Genomic DNA, 18,297 nt, shown 5'->3' on the forward strand with positions numbered 1-18,297 from the left:
GAATCCTCTTTATCATTAGACAATAAGAATACAACTTATTACGAGGCTGATGCAAGTGATGAAGAAATGGATATAACAGATGGGATAGAGGGAATCATAGGGGGTACTAATCGAGGCCACAACGGTGGTGGCGACGGTGAAGCTCTATTCATTCAAATAAGCAGGTTACTTATGAAATATATAAAGTATTATATACTCAACATAACACATACCTATGATGCCATGCCTTGGTGGGTAAGCGGGATACCATGGTGGATGGCTGAGAGTATCCTCACACTCTTATCGTTAGTATGTATACATTCTATACTTCAATTTAATCCTCTTATCTATAAGGGCAATCGATGTGATATTATTTATAAGGTGCCGGATATTACATTAATAGGAATAACCAACCATATAACAAAGGAACCAATTAAACAGCTACAATGGCTCTATTCTCTGACACCTGATAACTATCCTACTAAATGGATCTATAGACTAAGAAATCTCTTTAGTTATGATGAGAATATTCCATATAGGATAGGATTTCTAAGAATAAAGTGTTCTTTAGGCTTACGGAGTATAAAAGGCTTAGTATTAAGTGATTCTGTATTATATCAATATGCCCATTTGGGAGCTGGCCTCAAATCTCTCATTCCGCAATCTAGAGTAGCCATTTTCATGCAAGTTGCAACTCGTCATTTTGATGAAAGGCATCGTAAGTATCTCTACGGTTTCTTTAATATACTTGTGTATTCTGGCGTAGGATTAGTTGTTTGGTACTATATCACACCACACCTTATACCTGATTTAGGATTCTTCCGCGGGGTAAACCTAGATTCTTTTAAGGACCCAGCTTCGGTTGTTGATGGGTACAAGAGGGTTTCGTACATATTTACAAAAGACGTCGTTAAGACTGTGTTAAGAACTTGTCGAAATGATACTTTTTTTCACAATTTACTAAATGAGGAATCAATCCAATTTTTTGATAACGAAATTATCAGCATAACCGATTTGAATTCAAACAGACACCTTAATCTAGATCACTTCGAGGAGGTTGAAGCTAACAAGCTAGATCTAGTAGCGTGTATTGCAGTAGGTATTATGAGTGCTACCTTTATAGCTACCAATCTTCTTCCTCCTGGTACTACTACGATAGTCCAATGAATAAGGAGAAGGTCGTTATTTGTCAGTATTGAGCCTGATAGCATAATTCAGTACCCGTGATGATGGGCTCTAGCAAGGAGGAAGGGAAGCATCCTCTTCAATAGCTTGAAATCAACTACAGAGTGTTGAGTATCAAATTACGTATTCTATTTATTCAGAAATCGCACAGGGGAAGCTCCTGAATTCATTAGTTGAGTATGTGATCTCATAGTAAGAAGTGATCACAAACGGTGATGGATGCCGAGAGTATGTTGATGGGGTGAATCTGTAGAACAATACTACAGTAGAGATTGGGTAGCCCCCTCAACTATAAAATAAGCAAATCCTGAAAGGCGAGTAAAAGCACCTACAGTTGTATCTGTCTAAGCTATTATAAGCTTAGAGAAGGGGGGGAAACCCCCATCGGGTAGATGCAACTATACAAAATACCCAACACACACAAAAACAAGGGACACACTATTATATCATGAAAAACACTGTCGAGTCATTAGAACAGTTGAATACCACACTTTCTAATACAGTCAACGATATACCAGAATCATCTGCAATGGGTGCCTTAAGCCATTCGGCTAATTCGAGTATTAATGCAGCTCTTAACAGTACGGAAGAGGTAAAAAGGGGTGAAGATGTCGCGGGGGATTCAATTCATGCAAATATTAGTGATATGTTTCATATAGGTAACCCATTCAACCCATTTCAGTGTTTCATTGATAACCACATGCGTAAAACCATCTTTGCAAAAAATCCATATGTGCAATACGCTGTCGAAAGTTCTTATTACACACCTGCGGTTAATCGTCTGGTTAAAGGGTTGAGTTTGAAAGATATGGATCCTATCATGCGTATGCACTATCTTTATATGCGCTCGTTGCTCCGTTTAAAATTGAAAAGAAAGATTTATCGTGCAGATTTCAGTGAATATAAGGGGTTGCGGTCTCTCTATAACAGGGCTACAGATAATTTATATAGCCACCTACAAAGGGCATTAGAAAAGTATGAAAACTTCGGTGTTTCTGCAAAACATAAAGTATTGCAATGTTTAGTACACGTGGTGACATCACAATCAGACAACAGTGTTAGGTATGTCTATGGGAACATCTTTGCACTAGTTAGATTAGGTACTTATGTAACAGTGTGGTACTGTTATACTGAGAGCGCACCAGATTTCATATCTGTGGACCCGCACTATCTTGATATAGAATTGATTATTGATTTATTCAAAGTTCGTAAATTATTCGTATGGATTCCATACGAGGAAGTGATTAGTACATCAATCTTAGAAGCTTATGATGCGGTTGTGGAAAGGACGGCTTTAACGGATTGCTTGGATAGAAAGTTGAGAGAAGAGGAATTGTCGGATAAATTCGAATTCTGGGGGAAATGCTCTGATGGTGATCATACCATAGATTCTGTAGAGGAGAATGCCACTATAGAATATGCTAGCAGTAAAGAAGGTAGTGCCTGTAAAGAGGGGGTGGATAGTAGCTGTAAAGAAGAAGGTGGTGGCTGTGAAGAAGAAGGTAGTGGGAGTGAAGAAGATAGTGACGATAGTGACAATCCTAGATACCTGGCATTCGGTGTGGTTGTCCTTGTAGGTGTGTTATTATACGTCTGGTATTGTTCTAGGTAATTCTATATTTATTGTGAAAACCAGAAATAAGAGTTTCAGTTCATACTTGGCGGTAAAGGGATAACCTTTTTGTCTTGAGTGGAAATAGAATTCCTTTTTGCAAAGCTAGCTCTTATGGCGCATTGGTGCACAATCGTGCACTGCTTCTTCCTCATAAAAGAACCCGGCTTTCCTTCCTATATGTTTAGGATAAAAACCTTATCCATTAAGAGATGGAACTTCAAGAGCTGCTAGGTCTAGAGGGAAGTTGTGAGCATTACGTTCGTGCATTACCTCCATACCAAGATTAGCACGGTTGATGATATCAGCCCAAGTATTAATAACGCGACCTTGGCTATCAACTACAGATTGGTTGAAATTGAAACCATTTAGGTTGAATGCCATAGTACTAATACCTAAAGCAGTGATCCAGATCCGGCCAAGCAGCCAATCAGTCGTGTAAAGAACGAGAGTTGTGGAAAGAAACTAGCCTAGCGTATTGGATGGAAGATTCGATTCATCGACCTAAAGAACCGTGCCGGGGGTGCCGTGAGCAGCCACACCTACTACTTGACTCTTCCTCTTGACCGAATGGCGAACCCAGATTCTTCATTTATCACCGCAAACGAACAATTTATTTGCGTAGTAAATAGAGTAAGGATCAAAGAGTATACCACTAAACAAGACCCTTATAGAGCAGAGAGAGAGACAAAGGACATAACAAGACCCTTATAGAAAGTCAAAAAGATAATCAAAGGCATTCCCTGGTTTACTAACCCTTATAGAGTACATGAGCCAAAGCACAATCCATCCCTTCCAATCAGACAAGAAGGAATCCGATGTATTGATCTTCGTCTGTACTGTGCTGTACAAGACAATTACCAAAGATCACAACTAATGATCTGTTTGACACAAGACATGACATGACCTGGCGGATCATATACAGAAATGGGTTTAGCCTTCTCCTTGGCTTGACTCTTGTAAGTGAAAGGTTGGATCATATCTGGTTTCCGGGAAGGTGCCTCGCTATTCCTCTGTTTTGTAGCTGACTAGTAAAGGTGGCCTAGCCTGCACAGGTTCGTTGGTTTCAGCTTGTGCTTTACTTGAGTGGTTTCGGGCTCTGTTTGGTATTAGCTTGAGAAGCGGTTGTAATTGTTCATTCATATCTTGTTTCAGCAATGGTCTATACTATAGAGCTCGGGAATGCATTCCATGCCTATTCTTCAATATGAGAAGGGGTGTCTCCCCCTCTTAGAGGCTTTCCTCTTAGCTTAGAGGCTTTCCTCTTTTTAGCAGCATCAGCTTGAATCTCCCGATTAGCAATCATGATTTCCGAATTAGAAAATTCATTTCGGAGATCTTCATTCTCCTCTAACAAATTCATAATTATCCGATAGGAGGTCGGATTGATACTTTTCACATCAAAGTCACCTATATGGCAGGGCTTAGTATCAACCCATACTCCATTTTTGTCGAACACATACTCCCTCTTTTTACTTTCTAACCCCATGGTATACTTACACATTTTCTCTTGAACCAACAGTTCACGGAAGTTTCTACTGAACTTTCGGACATATGAAATCACTTTTTTAGCCCTAGGGTCAGCTAGCTGGTTGATGAACCATTCTTCATCAGCCTCATCTTTACCCGCTCCTTTAAACTTTATTATGGGTTGGTCCACACTAGATGCCTTAAGCATATAGGACTTAGGTGCTAAAAAGATGCCATATTCGACAAAGTGCTCATGCTTAAACTTACCCAAAGCGGTAGGTGATACCTCTTCTTCAGGAAGTTCCCTCTCAACAACGACTGAGTCCGTATCCGTGTAATAGCAGTCATCCCTCGAAATGAATGGGTGCATTCTTATGCGGGCATAACCCGTGACAGCGGCCGATATTTGAACAGCAGCATAAGTAGGGCGGTCTGAACTAAGCTTCAGTAAATCCAAACTTCTGACATTTTTGCATGTTACTAGGCACTTGTCTGAACTAAGCTCATAACTTTGAACAAACCCATCATTATAGAGAGCTAATTTTCTACTTTCTTCTGTAGAAACAATTTGAGTCGTTGTGCTTTCGGGGCTGATCCCGAACCTCCCGTAGAGACTGTTCATGGTGATTTTATAGATGAAATCCAGAGCTTTCTCCCCTTTAGCCTTAGCATCAAGCCTTTTGCTGTAGATGTCGTACACAAAACGCTTGAATGGTGATTCCTTTCTATCAAAGATATATCCACAGATCGGGTATACTTTGTAGCCCAAACTTACTGCATACTTAAGCTCCTCAGAAAAATAAACACCGAGAAATCTCCCCGTGGGGAAGATTATCGTACCATCATCCTTTTTATAAGGTAGAAGAGGCTTTTTAATATGCTTAGGACAAATTATAAAAGCTCTAATGAACCCAAACATATCATTCAACACAATCTTTGATTTCTTTGATCCTAGATCACTAACCCAGCGGGTCTTGCCTATAGGCATATCATCTAGCATAGATGAGGGGTATAGAGAATTTACATCATAATAATACAAATTCTCCCCGTATGGCTTATACACGTCCGTGTGACCACCGTAGTAGCCTTCCCTAATAAATTGAGCCTCATTATCGTCAGGAATGTAGATGCGATTATCATCATCATCCTTATAGTAAACACGTCTAAATATTTTTAGGGCCAATGCTGATATTGTTAATACTTTCAGGATATCAATCCCATACTCTTCCCAAATAATGGCTTTAGCGCGTTGCATAACAGCAGCTGTTATTAGAATATCTTGTTTAAGATAAGTTAAAGAGTCTTCCCTAATACTAGGTAGTTTATCAACGGTGACATTCTGGTGATCGAAAGATCCCTTCCCCCCCAATTCTGGGCAAAAACTATTGGCTAGATCAGCGAGCTTTACTTTCAACAGGAGGTACGAATCCATGAACGTTAAAACAAGCCTTTTATCCCCATTTTTGGATACCTTATACAGTTTTATGGAATAAATACAGTCGTTTCTCATGATGGGCTCTATATGACAGTTTTTATAACTTTTAGTTAAAAAAGAGAGTATCATAATACCGTCGAACTGAGATAAATTGTGAAAGTATACAACCATTGAACTTCCTCTTCTTTGAACATCCTTTACTATTCTATTAATCATCTCTGTGAGCATCTTTTCACTCATATCGTGAAAATCCTGGCACACTTTTGAGTAGTCATGTGCATAGAACGTCGTAATATGCTCCGCGTTAACCCGCTTTTCCATATCAACCATCATATACCCCCCTGCGTAGGGCACGTGAGTTTTGTCGACATCCGTGTCTCGTCTTTTTAATAAAAGAGTTTCTAGATCAGCAACAAAAAATAGAGTTTTGTTTTTCATTTCTGTTTTATCGACAGGGATATATGACTGATAGCGTCTTTTTGAACGTCGACCCATCTTGGGTATTTCTAAATTATTTATGTCGCTGTATTTAATAAGTGCTCCCTTCAGATAGTTCAAAGATTCATCTTTAGTTGGAATTGAAGCTTGATTCAAATCTATACTACCCTCCCTTTCTGATTATTCTATTTAATGCAAGAGTAAGGATAGACGTCTTATTCTTCAGTGTTGAGATAGAATGACTGTAGACCCTCTTCTCTCTTTTAGTTAGCCTTACTTATTTATTCCAATTCCTCAGCTGGAAACAGAACTACCAAAGGGAAGAAGACAGAAGGCAACAAAGGCGCGTATCAGCTTCAAGCATATAGAGAACTTGACTTACTCACCTACTTTAATGCCTGCTTTTTACTACTTGAAATTGAAAGCTGGCTTGGCTCTCAGACCAATTAACTTGACACCTGCTTAGCGCCCTCACTGCTACTTCTCTCATTAAGCTGCTCTCTCCTTTTATCAACTTATGAAAAAACAGCCTATTGATCTTCCGTCGCTCGCTATGGATGGTTGCAGTTGCCAAAAGGCTACCTTTTCGCACAACACTTAAATGAGTCACTGACTGGTTTTGACGTACGTAATACTTAACCTTACAATCGGCATTGCCCTTCTTCTTGCAACAGAGGATTCGTTCTCTACGCCGAAAGGACTAAGAGCTCTTATTCCGCAGCCTTTAGCACATAATGGAATTGCTCCTTCTATGCCTCCTCATCTGTCTCGCCTGCAAATCCTGCTAACAGCCTAGTCTATTAGGAAACAGCTGATTCAATTGCTAAAACTGCTGTTCGAGAAGGGACTAACGGCACTGATTTCTAGTGCTATAACAGAAACTGCCCTTAACGCGCAAATGAAAGCCCTCACAACACTCTTTACCTGCAACTGCTCCCGCTTATGGTAGTAGATAAACAGGTGGTGGACATGTATCTGCAGCCTCTGCTGCTGGTAGATTGACTGTTTTATATGGACTGAGGCTGCAACTGAGGGTAGTGCCTGAGAATGCTACTCTATTCCTGGAATTAGCCATCCCCTTCTTTGACTATTCGACCTGCTCCTCGAAGCAAGGAAGGGAATTCAGATGGCATTGAATGCCCTTTCCGCAAGAAGGATAGGAGTTGGCTTACCGCATCTACCTTCTGGATAAGGGCTGGGGCGTTAACTTAAGTACTAAAGCAGCTGGACCCTTCGTTGATTCCCCACGAAGGAATCGGAATATCGCTACTTCCCCTTACTGTCCTAAGCAGGGGAGATGGATTAAAAACCTTGTGTGAAGGAAAGGCTGTAAATGTCGTTGACCATTAATCCGGTTGAAGGACAAATGGAATGGAGAGTAAAGGAAAATAAGGTCATTCTTCTGTCTAGCTTCTGGTCGGTGCCCCTTCTCCAACTCCGCCAGCCAAGACTCTGTTACTCGAGCAGGAAAGTTTTCCGTGCGTCCTGTGTTCTCCCGGTTCTTACGTCTCTCAAGCCGGTTCACTTGCCTGGTCATTACTGGACTACCATACAAGATTCTATACTGAGCTGACCTATCAACCAGACGGACTTGAACAACTGACCTGTCTGCTATTGTTATTGCCGGGCTCAGGCGCCAGGGAAGGGATGATCAGAGAAGTCAAGTCTTGCCTTGGGTCAGAGTTCCAGTTCTCTCAGAAGAATCTCCGCTTTCCAATCCAGGTTTACGGCTTCCATAGCGTATGTCATTGGCCATTCTTGCTTCATAGACTGCGGCACCATTGATTTATGGCCCAGATCACGAAAAAGAGAAGGCCTCAAAAACGGGATGGAGCCAATGAGTAGAGTAACTAGCGGTTAGATTCGTCTTTATGCTCGTTATACGTGAACTAATCTCATTTGTTACGAATCAAACTGATTGACTCCGGTAGAATGATCCAGCGAACTCTTCCACACTGGCATCAATACTACTACTCCTCGGTGGCAGGCAGCATGCATATTGCAATTCATTCACATCTGCCATCCATCTGTCTCTCTCCTCAGCTCTACGCCGCCCTGTCCCTTAAGGAAAGGAAACTAGACTAGAAATCAGAAGAACCAAAAGAGTGCCGCAGTATTCTCATAAGATCAGATCAACGCTCATATCTCTTGCTCGAGGTTCTATCTCATTCCTTGCTGCTAGTGCTAGATAGATTCTTTTATTTGAGGATCGCATTCCTTTCCTCTTGCTCGGTCTAGTTGCAGGGTCTAGATCGCATTCATTCACTAAAGTTTGCTTTTTCTACTCACTTCTATGTGTTCATCTATTGACCTGGCCCGAGGCAATATTGAGTAGGGCTTTCATAGGTGAACTTTCCGAACTAGCTTTCCAAGTTGTTTCGTTATCTTGTGATGTGCCGGATCTCTCTTGAATAGCTCGGTTTCTTGCCTTCCGGTTTCGGTTCTAAGTTGCTGCCCATTCATTTCCTACGAATAAGGAGATATGTAAAGCCAGTCATTCTATGAAAGAGAACTTGAACTTCCATGAGGCAAGTAGTTTATCGAAGGTATGGAGAAGGGCTTCACTCGCGCCTTGGGGACTGAACTAGAGTACAGAACTAGCACTAGCTTCACTAGAGTAGAGAACTCGCTTCCTCCTTCCTTCTTTTCCATTCCTAACCTGACTATTCCAGCTTACTAGTTACCAGCGTGTATAATTTCCAGCCCTACGAACACTGAAAGAGAAGGCATAGAATCGATTCTTTGTTGGATCCACTCGGAGGTTCCTTCTGACCTTGTGTGAACACACAAAAGCTAGCGGCGCACTTTCTTGTCAACCTACCGAACCTCTCCTCTGCTCTGAACCGCACCACCAAAAGTACGGATATCCGGATCTGGTTCCATACTGGACTGGCTATATGAACTCCTCTTAGACAAACAAGGAACTAAACTATGATACGTAAGAACCTTAGCCGCCTTACCAACACGCAAGTAATATAACTATAGGTTTATTATCTTTGAAACCGGGGAGCCCATCATCATATTCAAAGAAGGATGCTTCCCACCTGGCACTACGGAACTATTGTATTGAGGAACGGGCCAATGTCATAAAATGCAATTCCTGCCTAGAAATGGACTAGACTACGTACGAACTTGGAACCCAGTGGCAGGACAGCTAGAAAAGTCCAATGGTTCAAATCCCTGTTCTCGGGGCAAGGCATCTATTCTTGAGCTCTTATGTGAGAAGGGTTTTTCTTGTTGATACCCACAAGACGACTCCACTTGTTATGAAAGTCCTCTTTTCAAAGCGAGATCACTATAAGGATAAGGATAAGGCCGGCGGGCCCTCCCAAGGGTGGGTGGGACCGACGCAAGCGATAACACTCCGCCCTTGGATTCGTTTCGCAAAGGGAGACATCTTGGCTAAACACTGACACAATCTACAAATACCACTTCCAATACAATTTGTAGAAACTCCGACTCCCGTTCAGAAAGAAATGGGACTTCCCCGAGAGGGGATTCACTACTTGATGATGGCCGAGCCAACTCATTAATGAGAGAACTCGGACAATTAAAGAAATCAGACAAAGAATATAGTTATTAGTTCTGAAAGTCCAATTTTCTCCTTTCTACTTTTCTAAAACCTAAACAAAGAGGCGTTAGCCCTGTGCTCCTATTGTTGAAGCAGCAATTCCCAATCTACAGAAAGCCCGTGCCCCAATCCAGAACAGGAACAGACAAGACAGCGCTAGCGAGGAATAGCTTTTCAGGCACTATCCAACAGATCAGATCGATTGGCTTTCAGGAAGGATATGTCTCCAGCTCTACGGCACTCTTCACTCGTTGTGGAGCGGGCAGTCTACCTCCTATATCGCTCGTTTTCTGGTTGGTAGTGACTCGAGGTGCTGGATGCGTGTTCAATGCAGCTCTATTGTCCCCTTGTCGGTAGTGGCCATTGATTGAGCTTCTGCAGTTGGTGGGCGTGGAAATTCTTCTTTTTCAGTGGAAGTTTCATAGCTAGCGAGACTAGAAGCAAAGAGCACAGTGCTAGAGCCAACAGGCATTAAGGAAAAGAGTGCTATAAGAGCGAAAGTCAAGCACAGTGCGAAGGAATGCATTTTCTTTTTAGAAGGGCAGAGAGTGGGGGAGGAATGATTCTCTGAAAAAGGGTAGGGTCCAGTTAGCTCGGAAGGTTTGACCCGGTATATTTCCCGGAAATATTTAGAGAGAAGACTCCATTCAAAAAATGCATCCTTGGTCCTAGGTCTTATTCAATTAAACCGAGAAGGGCAGGCAGGTGACGCAAGTGTAAGGTGTGACCCTCGATCTGTCTGTGAACCGGAAAGGAGGTATGGTACTCGAAATCAACTTGTTACTCTGCCTTCCTATCAACAGGAAATGGCTTGCATGGATCCAAAAATAAAACGAAAACCAACAACGTTGCAATGGGGAAGGGCGTAGCTGGTGTAAAACTAAAGCTATATCTTTTCTTCTTTGCTTGTAACAAACAGAGCTATCTAAAGCTTGAAAGTAAGCAACAGAGCTATCTATTCCAACGTATTGGTCCAACTCCACGGTTCCTCTCATCTTTCTTGTCGGAGAAAGCCTGTCTTCTGAGACATCCATTAATCAAATTTGATCAGTAACAAAAATCGTATGTAATGAAAGAAGAGTCAGCCCTTGGGGTGGGGCACGAGGGGGTCCCCTGTATGCAGGTCGCTACTTAACTTGACAAGCAGTGTTGCTGTGTAAGAGATTGTGTGGGCGCGGTTCGCGATCTCTTCTTTCCTTTCCCAACCAAATAAAGAAATGCAAAAAACGACTAATTCTAGACCAGAAGATCTTCTCATGTTGGATATCAGAAATAAAATGGGTGATCTTTCGGGAGGGAGTGCCAGTAGCACCAGTTCATCGTCTTTTTTGTCTTGCAATTCTAGTCTACACTCTCATAGTCCTTCTTCTTCAGAAGGATTCATTTCTTTTGGGACTCCCTCGTCCTCTTCCTCTGTCAATCAACCATCGCCATTAGCATCCTCTTCCTCTGTCAATCAACCCTCGCCATTAGCATCCTTTTCTGTGAACCAGCCATCCCCTTCTTCCGTGAAAGGAGTATTCTTAACGGACAGTGGTACTCCCTCTTCCTCTTCGTCCGTAAATCGGCCATCCCCAAACCCGACCGATGAAAGGGTCGTAGAATATCAAGGGGCTATACGCGAGGAAATGGCCAAATTAATGCCCGGCAGGGATCACCAAGAGATTCTAGTTGCAGCCGAACGAATACATGGGGGGAGTGCTAATATAGGATTTCTTCGATCACAGCTCCGGGATTTAGTAGCAAATGGCACTGAAAGTGAAGCCTTCAAGTACGGAATAGCTGAGCTAGCGAATGAGAATTTAGCGGCAAATTTCGCTGCGATGCATTTAGCGGAGAGTCCTTTGGATCAATTTGGCATTCACCCTCTCGCTCTCGCTCTCGGTCTCGGTTTGTTCCTATTTCTAGTTTTTCTTTTTCTTGCGCTGCGGGAAGTATGGAAAAACAGGACGAGAGCAGCATAATCGTTAGTTAGGGGTAAGAGGGGAATCTTATGTCCATATTATCTAAAAAAATATATGAGTGTTAAGCTTGTGCGCGTTGTTATTTGTTGTTTATGTGAGGCTGCATGCGCTTGTTATTTGTTGTTTATGTGAGGCTGCATGCGAATGATTAACTCGTGTCTTTATGTCCATGTGAGAAGGCTAATAAATTATCTCTTTTCTTTGGTCCGGGAAAAAGGAAGTAAGACCCTCGAGACGAGAACTACATATGGTCTGATACTGACTTCCTTGAAAAGAGGAAGACAAGTTATGTAGGCAGTAGCCGTTCCAGAAATGCAGCGGTACCACAAGTGCTCATTCATTGGTCCAACCTAGAAGCTACTTGGGAAGACTATGAATTGATTGCAAGTAAGTATCATGGACAAGGAGGATTTTTAGGAGAAAGGAGATCCTCTCTCAACCCAATAGATGCAATGTAGGAAGACTAGTATCTTTAGTCCATGGGTGTAACACCATAAGATGGGATTGATGGTAATCTATCATAAATCGTTTCCCTTTTTGTCTAGATGACGTCCCCACGGTGTCTATAATTTATGTCAACCAATAAGAAATACCCGAAAGAAGATGCGTAGGCCTTCAATCATGGTGCAATGAATATCGTAGATAGAGTGATGGAAGAAGTTCGATCTCATATAGCTAGCTGGAGTCTTTCTTTTCAAATCAAAGTGAAACGATTTTCCTTTTACGTTGAGATATTTGAATTGGATTTTCTTTCACCACTACTATCGTAACGCACAGAAAACACTGACGTTTCCGCTCGCTTTCAACCACTGCCACTTTACCTGAGCACTGTGACGCAGTCGGTCAAGTATTGAGGCTAGTATATCAAGGACTTATGAGAACTGAAAAGAAAAAAACTAGGCAAAGGAATTCTCAAAGTTCATTGAGTTAAGGGAGGACCATTCGTGGGGGGTTCGTGGAAGAGTTGGGTTCGATTCCCTTTATACGCGATGTGGCGAAAAAGACTGATTCAACGAAATATGCCTGCATTAAGATTTAAAACGTGCCGTCTACTTCCAGGAAATGTTCGGAACAGAGAACTTTCTCTAATCCAACGCCGCATTCTCCGAAGATTGAGGAACAAGAGGAGATCCATTAAAAGAAATCTTTCTCAGAGAGAAAATCTAAACAGTAACATCAAATCACAAACTACACGAAAGTTGTCCCTTTATTATGGGGATTTACCCATAAGGGAGATGCACAGAGGAAGAGAACGAACTTCATATATCCCTTTTTTACTCAATCAAGAAACAAGATCGGACGTGATTCCGGTTCGTCTCCGTTTTAGTGACACTCTTCCTCAAGCAAGGCAGCCGATAAGTCATCGAAGGGTTTGTTTGAATAATGGACTGGTAACCATTACTCATTTTAAAGTTTCCCATGGTGATCTAATATCTTTTAAAGAAAATGACGCGAGAACCCGCGGTGAAGAAATAAGGAGATCTTTCTATATCGACATATCAGTTGGAAAAATCATAGGCAAATTCCTACCGGTCAGAATCTGGAGAAGAACAAAAACAGAATGGTTCCGCTTACTCACAACTCAGAGGGGATGCCGCTTACTACTAAAATCCGGGTTTTTGCAAGAGTTGCGTTCTTATATGCAAGAAGAAGACTTAGAAAGAACAAAGAAGTTTGGATCCGCAAAAGTATGCTTAGGCAGTTCCTTCGCTGAGCACAACAGAATGAAGAGGAATTTGTTTCATTTCAAATACTTCTTCTTATGGAAAAGAAGGAAGGAGGAAGAGGAAGGGGTAGAGGAGATCCTCAAAGTTATCGAGGAAAACGAAAACCGAAAAAGAGCAATAAGCCCTTTTGTTTACACAAACAAATTATATAGAAATTCGACCTATTGCTCCGGATCCCCGTTTACTATTACTAGGAAGATAAGAATCAAAAGGATCGAACTACCTACTCATTATTCGGAGGTGAATCATAGAACACTAAAAGCTGTGGTATCTTATGGACCTAACATAGGTCACATCCCTCACGACATAAGATTGAAAGATCCAAACCTTCCTCTTCGGAGCGGAAACGGACGTGGCCAAAACATATAAAAAAAGATCGGCCTAGTCGCTCATAGGGACATATCTATCCGGATAGAGGAGAGGATAGTCTAGATCAATTTTTAGAAAAATCTCTCTCTATATAGAATAGAATAGATAGGTATCTCTGTGGATAGAGATAAAGATAGGGATCCCTCGAAATATATGGAAAAAGTGCACTTTTTTACTACTACTACTATTTCTTATTCTTAGACGAAACATCGTTTTTTCGATTTTGACTGAATTGGTCGGAGCGTAGACGAGCGAGCAGAGCCCAGGAAAGAGGTCAGATCGTCATAGAGCAGTCGACTATAAGTATAAGACTGCTGGCCTGAGAGAAGGCAGTCTCTCTCGGGAAACATGGCCCAGGGTTCTATAGTATAGTATAGTAGCCAGACTATAGGAAAATCAAGTCTCATGTTGCTCCTCAGAAAACGCGTATAGTATATAGTATATAGTATATAGTATATAGTATATAGTATATAGTATATAGTAGTAGTAGTATCATTGGCCAAAGTAAAGTCGATGGGACAAACGCTGTTCGTTAGAACTAGCATTTTGTTTTGTCATGGAATCAAGTCTATTTGTTCGAATGTTCTTTTTTTCGTTTCGTTGGAAAAACCAACGCCGACGTCAAGAATGGATCAGTCTAGTCTCCTTTCTCTTTTGGGAGCAGAGCTGAAAAAGATGGAATTGTCAAGTACGATGATATTTTTATTAACGGATAGAAAAATGCTATTATCAAGTAGTAAACCCATTATGATTGCAACTCGTGGGATGCCTGGAATCCCACTAAATCGAGAATCGGAATCGGTGGAGGATGTGCATAGGGTACTCCGAGCCCTCCCCTTATTTAGAGAAATGGAAGGTATCTTGCGTGAGAGGAACCTGAATCTCCCGTCAGTACAGGAAATAAGCGCTTTCCGTGTGAATCTATTCTCTGGTATCCGGCGTGAGAGTGCGATTGCGGACTACGACGCTTTTTGGCGCTCCTTACTCGAGGAGATTCACACACCTCAGGGACGTAGTTGTTTTGGTCAGAGAATACAAGATCTGCACGCCCGAATGTCTGCCGAGGGCAACTGGGACTACTTGATTGCCCAACAAGGCAGAGGGTATTTTGGTAACCTACCTAATCTCAACAGCCCGTTGGATCAATATCAATTTGGAATTCACCCAATTCTGGATCTGAATATTGGTGAGTACTATGTCTCATTCACAAATCTATCCTTGTCTATGTCTATGCTACTCACTCTCGGTTTGGTCTTACTTCTGACCAAAGTATTTATGGAATCGTCCGGCCAGAAACGGGGAAGAGCCCATGCTGTCGTAGAGGCCTCGTCGAGTGCTTCCGCTACGCCTAATTCTGAGGATGATGATAAGCGGAAAAAAGTGTCCCGCCAAGACGCCAATGGCAAAGAGTCAGAGCCGCCCATAAATGGGGCGCAACCTGAAGTACCATCCATTGCGTTCTTAAAGAAAAGAATTAAAACAGTTCTAAGGTCCTGTCGAGATAGGAACCCTAGGGAGAGCACATTACGCTCTACTTACGAGGATCTTCACCTTGAAACGGCGAGCGCCGAGAAGCGGGTAAAAATCGCCCAGGCCCTAGAAAATCTGTACAGGCGAAGCCAATATTTCCGGAGTAACAAAAGGCAGCAGCCCCATACCGACTTGATTATTCAAATCTGCGATTGGGAGCGTACGAAGAGGTAAAGAAATTCACTGGTGTAGGCATAGGAAACCGAGGCCCCCCAAACCCATCTACTATACGGTTGAGGTGAGGGGGGGAAAGAAGAGTGGGCATGTGGGCTTCTTTCACTGTGTCTTTTGTGAAGCAAAGGCATCGCGGCGTATCAACACCAGACTAGTTGCTGATTCAATAGCTGACTTCCTTTCAAATATGATATGATAACACATCAGCTCGGCACCCTTGTTTCCCAAACTAACTACTCATCTAGCTAGATCCGGATCAGAAATGGTAGGAACTAGATCAAGAAATACGAGACTTTTCCTTCACTGGAAACTCCCGAGCCCGAGTCATCACCCTAGCCCGACTCATCCATTGAAGCGAGCCAGGTGGCAAATCCATTAATATAACTTCTGGAATCCCAGCAATAGAGCTGGCAAGGTTGAAGTGAAGCTGGAATGGATCCGATCTTCAGTGTGGAAAGAGCTTCAATCCTCTGTAGCAAGGAAAAGCCGATCCGCTCTTGTCTTGCCTTAAATAGCTGGAAGCGAAAGCAGTTCTCGAGGAAGGAGTGCCGTAGTCTTGTTCGAAAGTCAAGTCATTCTACGAGTTTGAATCGGTTGGCTTGAAAGGAATAGGTTCAGTATATCGGTCAAAAAGAAAGTCTAGATGCACCGAACTTGTCTAGTTGTTGGAAAGGGATAGCTGGAATTCCCACTAGTCAACATGCAAATAGTATCCAACCAAGGGATCACCGAGAGAGAAAGAAGTCACTGCTAAACTAGAGAGAGAAAGAAGTCACTGCTACACTCTAGAGGTATGCGTTGCGTATGGAATCAGAAGTAGTATAGGCTTTTTCTTGCTACTAGAAAGATGGAGCCCGGTGGTCAGCGAATAGGGGTCTAGACCTAAGTAAGTATGTATGAGGGGACAGGCAAGTCACCAGCTAGCGGAGCAGCACGAATAGCTAGTCAAGAAGGCAGAGCTCTTATTTGATTCGATTCAGGCAACCTTGGCACCTTTGCAAGCTCTTCGCAACAGGTTCCAGGGAGGAATGGATACGAGTAGCAACATCGGGAGATGGAAGCTGACAGACCTCGTAATTGAAGCGGCACCAAGCTGATGAAGAACGAGGCGTGGGAATGCTATGCAAATTTCCAACCAACGGCGCCAATCGATAGAAGTTTCCTTGGCATGGGAGGAACTACTAGACTCTATCCCCTAATGGTGAGAAGCAAGGTCAAGAAGTAGGAGAGATACCAAGCCGGGCAACTTCCCCTAGTCACTACGGAACACAAAAGCCAAGGTGACCCAGAACAATGATTTCACGGATTTCTAGGAACGGATTTCGAGTTTCAGAATTGTGTGTGGTATCTTTTTTCCCCTCCTCGGAGCGCACCATGGGATGCTTTGTGAACAGCCCCCTCTGTTCAATACCGATACCTGTCAGATTCCATAGCTGATGAATCTATTTCTTTTTCCACTCTTTCCCCGTCACGCAAGACGCTTTTCTGGCACAAACCTAGTAGTTATTTGTCCTGTGCTGATCTTGGGTGAACTGATGACACTGATGCTCCAAGACCAAGAGTTTTCACAGCCAAAGCTATTGAAGCTGCTCCCTCCCATGAATCACAGCTTTCTGGACGCACTGCTTGAACACCATGGAGCAAGATAGAGAAAAAACTCCTATCCCAGTTGATCGAGCTGAACCCACCCACCGCCGGGCAGGTGCATCAGCCTCTTCTTTCTAGTTTCCGACAGGGCTACCCGCACTAGCCTCTGACCTCTACTCCAAAAAGGGAAGGTGAGGGGCTTACTTAGAGACGGGTAGATAGACTAGACCAAGAAGAAGAAAAGAAAGCGCAGCTATACTAGGTTCCACCCATACCGACCGATTGTCGCTTTGCTATCTTTTTCGAGTGCAGTGAGTCAAGTTGCTAGTTAACCTTACCGAGGCTGGCTGCTATGATGAACTCAGTTCTGTAGTAGAACGATGTTTAGATAGATGGATCGAAGGTTGCGGGGGCATGCCAGCTGTGTCGGTCGTTCCTCTACTTGTGGTTGTCTCGACTGCATTCTATTTGGTATTCCCAAGCGAATGTGAACTATTGTTCCAATCTGTAGCAGAATCCGAGATAGGCGAAGGAAGGTCAACTCCTTACACTTCAAAAGTAGAAGTCAACTCTTTGCCTTCTTGACTGCCAGCATCAAGACGAGCGGTTACCTCAGAGCAACCCTAGGAGAAGGAATCCCTGTCAGGTTTTGAATGCCCCTTTCTTTCTGCGAGTGGTTGGGTGGCCGAATACACTAAATAGGCCTTGTCAAGCTTTCAGCTAGGCTCCATAGCTCTCTTTGTAGCCAAGGAGATCCCTGAAAAAAAAGAAGAAGGCGCTCCCATTTCTCATAGCTCAAAGGAAGTCGAGCCCCTCCTAGAGCGAATGGACAGACCAAATCAACCAACTCGGTCTTCAAACGTATGCTTACTAAGTGCTGTGAAACCAATGGTGAGGATTGGTCACATAGGTGACCTACAGTTGGGTATATACACAAACAACCTAAAAACGAGAGGAAAGACTCCATGAATCATGGTGTATGGAGCTCTCATTCCCCGGTCACCAGTCTACGATTGGCAGTACCGCATCGATTGGGAGACATAGAAAGAAAGCGATCGTTTACACAAATTGATCCACCCACCGCCTGTGCAAGAGCAAGAGCGTCAAGCTTGGCATGAAAGGCAGTGACGTCAGAAACCTATTTTCAAAGGTTACCAGACTTGGGGTTAGCTACACGGAGCATCTCTTTCTTACCCTTCGGGCGGTCACAGGGAAGCTCTCTAATAGATCACTTAAGACAAAGGGAATTAACTACA

At 42.8% G+C, this 18,297-nt stretch overlaps 1 protein-coding gene across 1 annotated transcript in view; it reads left to right on the forward strand.

Moving 5' to 3' along the window:
- LOC118475024 (ATP synthase subunit a-like) overlaps nucleotides 1–15,561 on the forward strand; it is a 36,381-nt gene extending 20,820 nt beyond the window's left edge. Inside the window, exon 1 of the mRNA XM_035963813.1 lies at nucleotides 1–15,561. This exon is cut by the window's left edge and continues 20,820 nt beyond it. The gene's annotated coding sequence lies outside the window, so the exon portion shown is untranslated.
- The last annotated feature ends 2,736 nt before the right edge of the window (nucleotides 15,562–18,297 follow it).

Source organism: Zea mays, unplaced genomic scaffold (assembly GCF_902167145.1).
Source record: "Zea mays cultivar B73 unplaced genomic scaffold, Zm-B73-REFERENCE-NAM-5.0 scaffold_383, whole genome shotgun sequence".
NCBI classification, from domain to species: Eukaryota; Viridiplantae; Streptophyta; class Magnoliopsida; order Poales; family Poaceae; genus Zea; species Zea mays.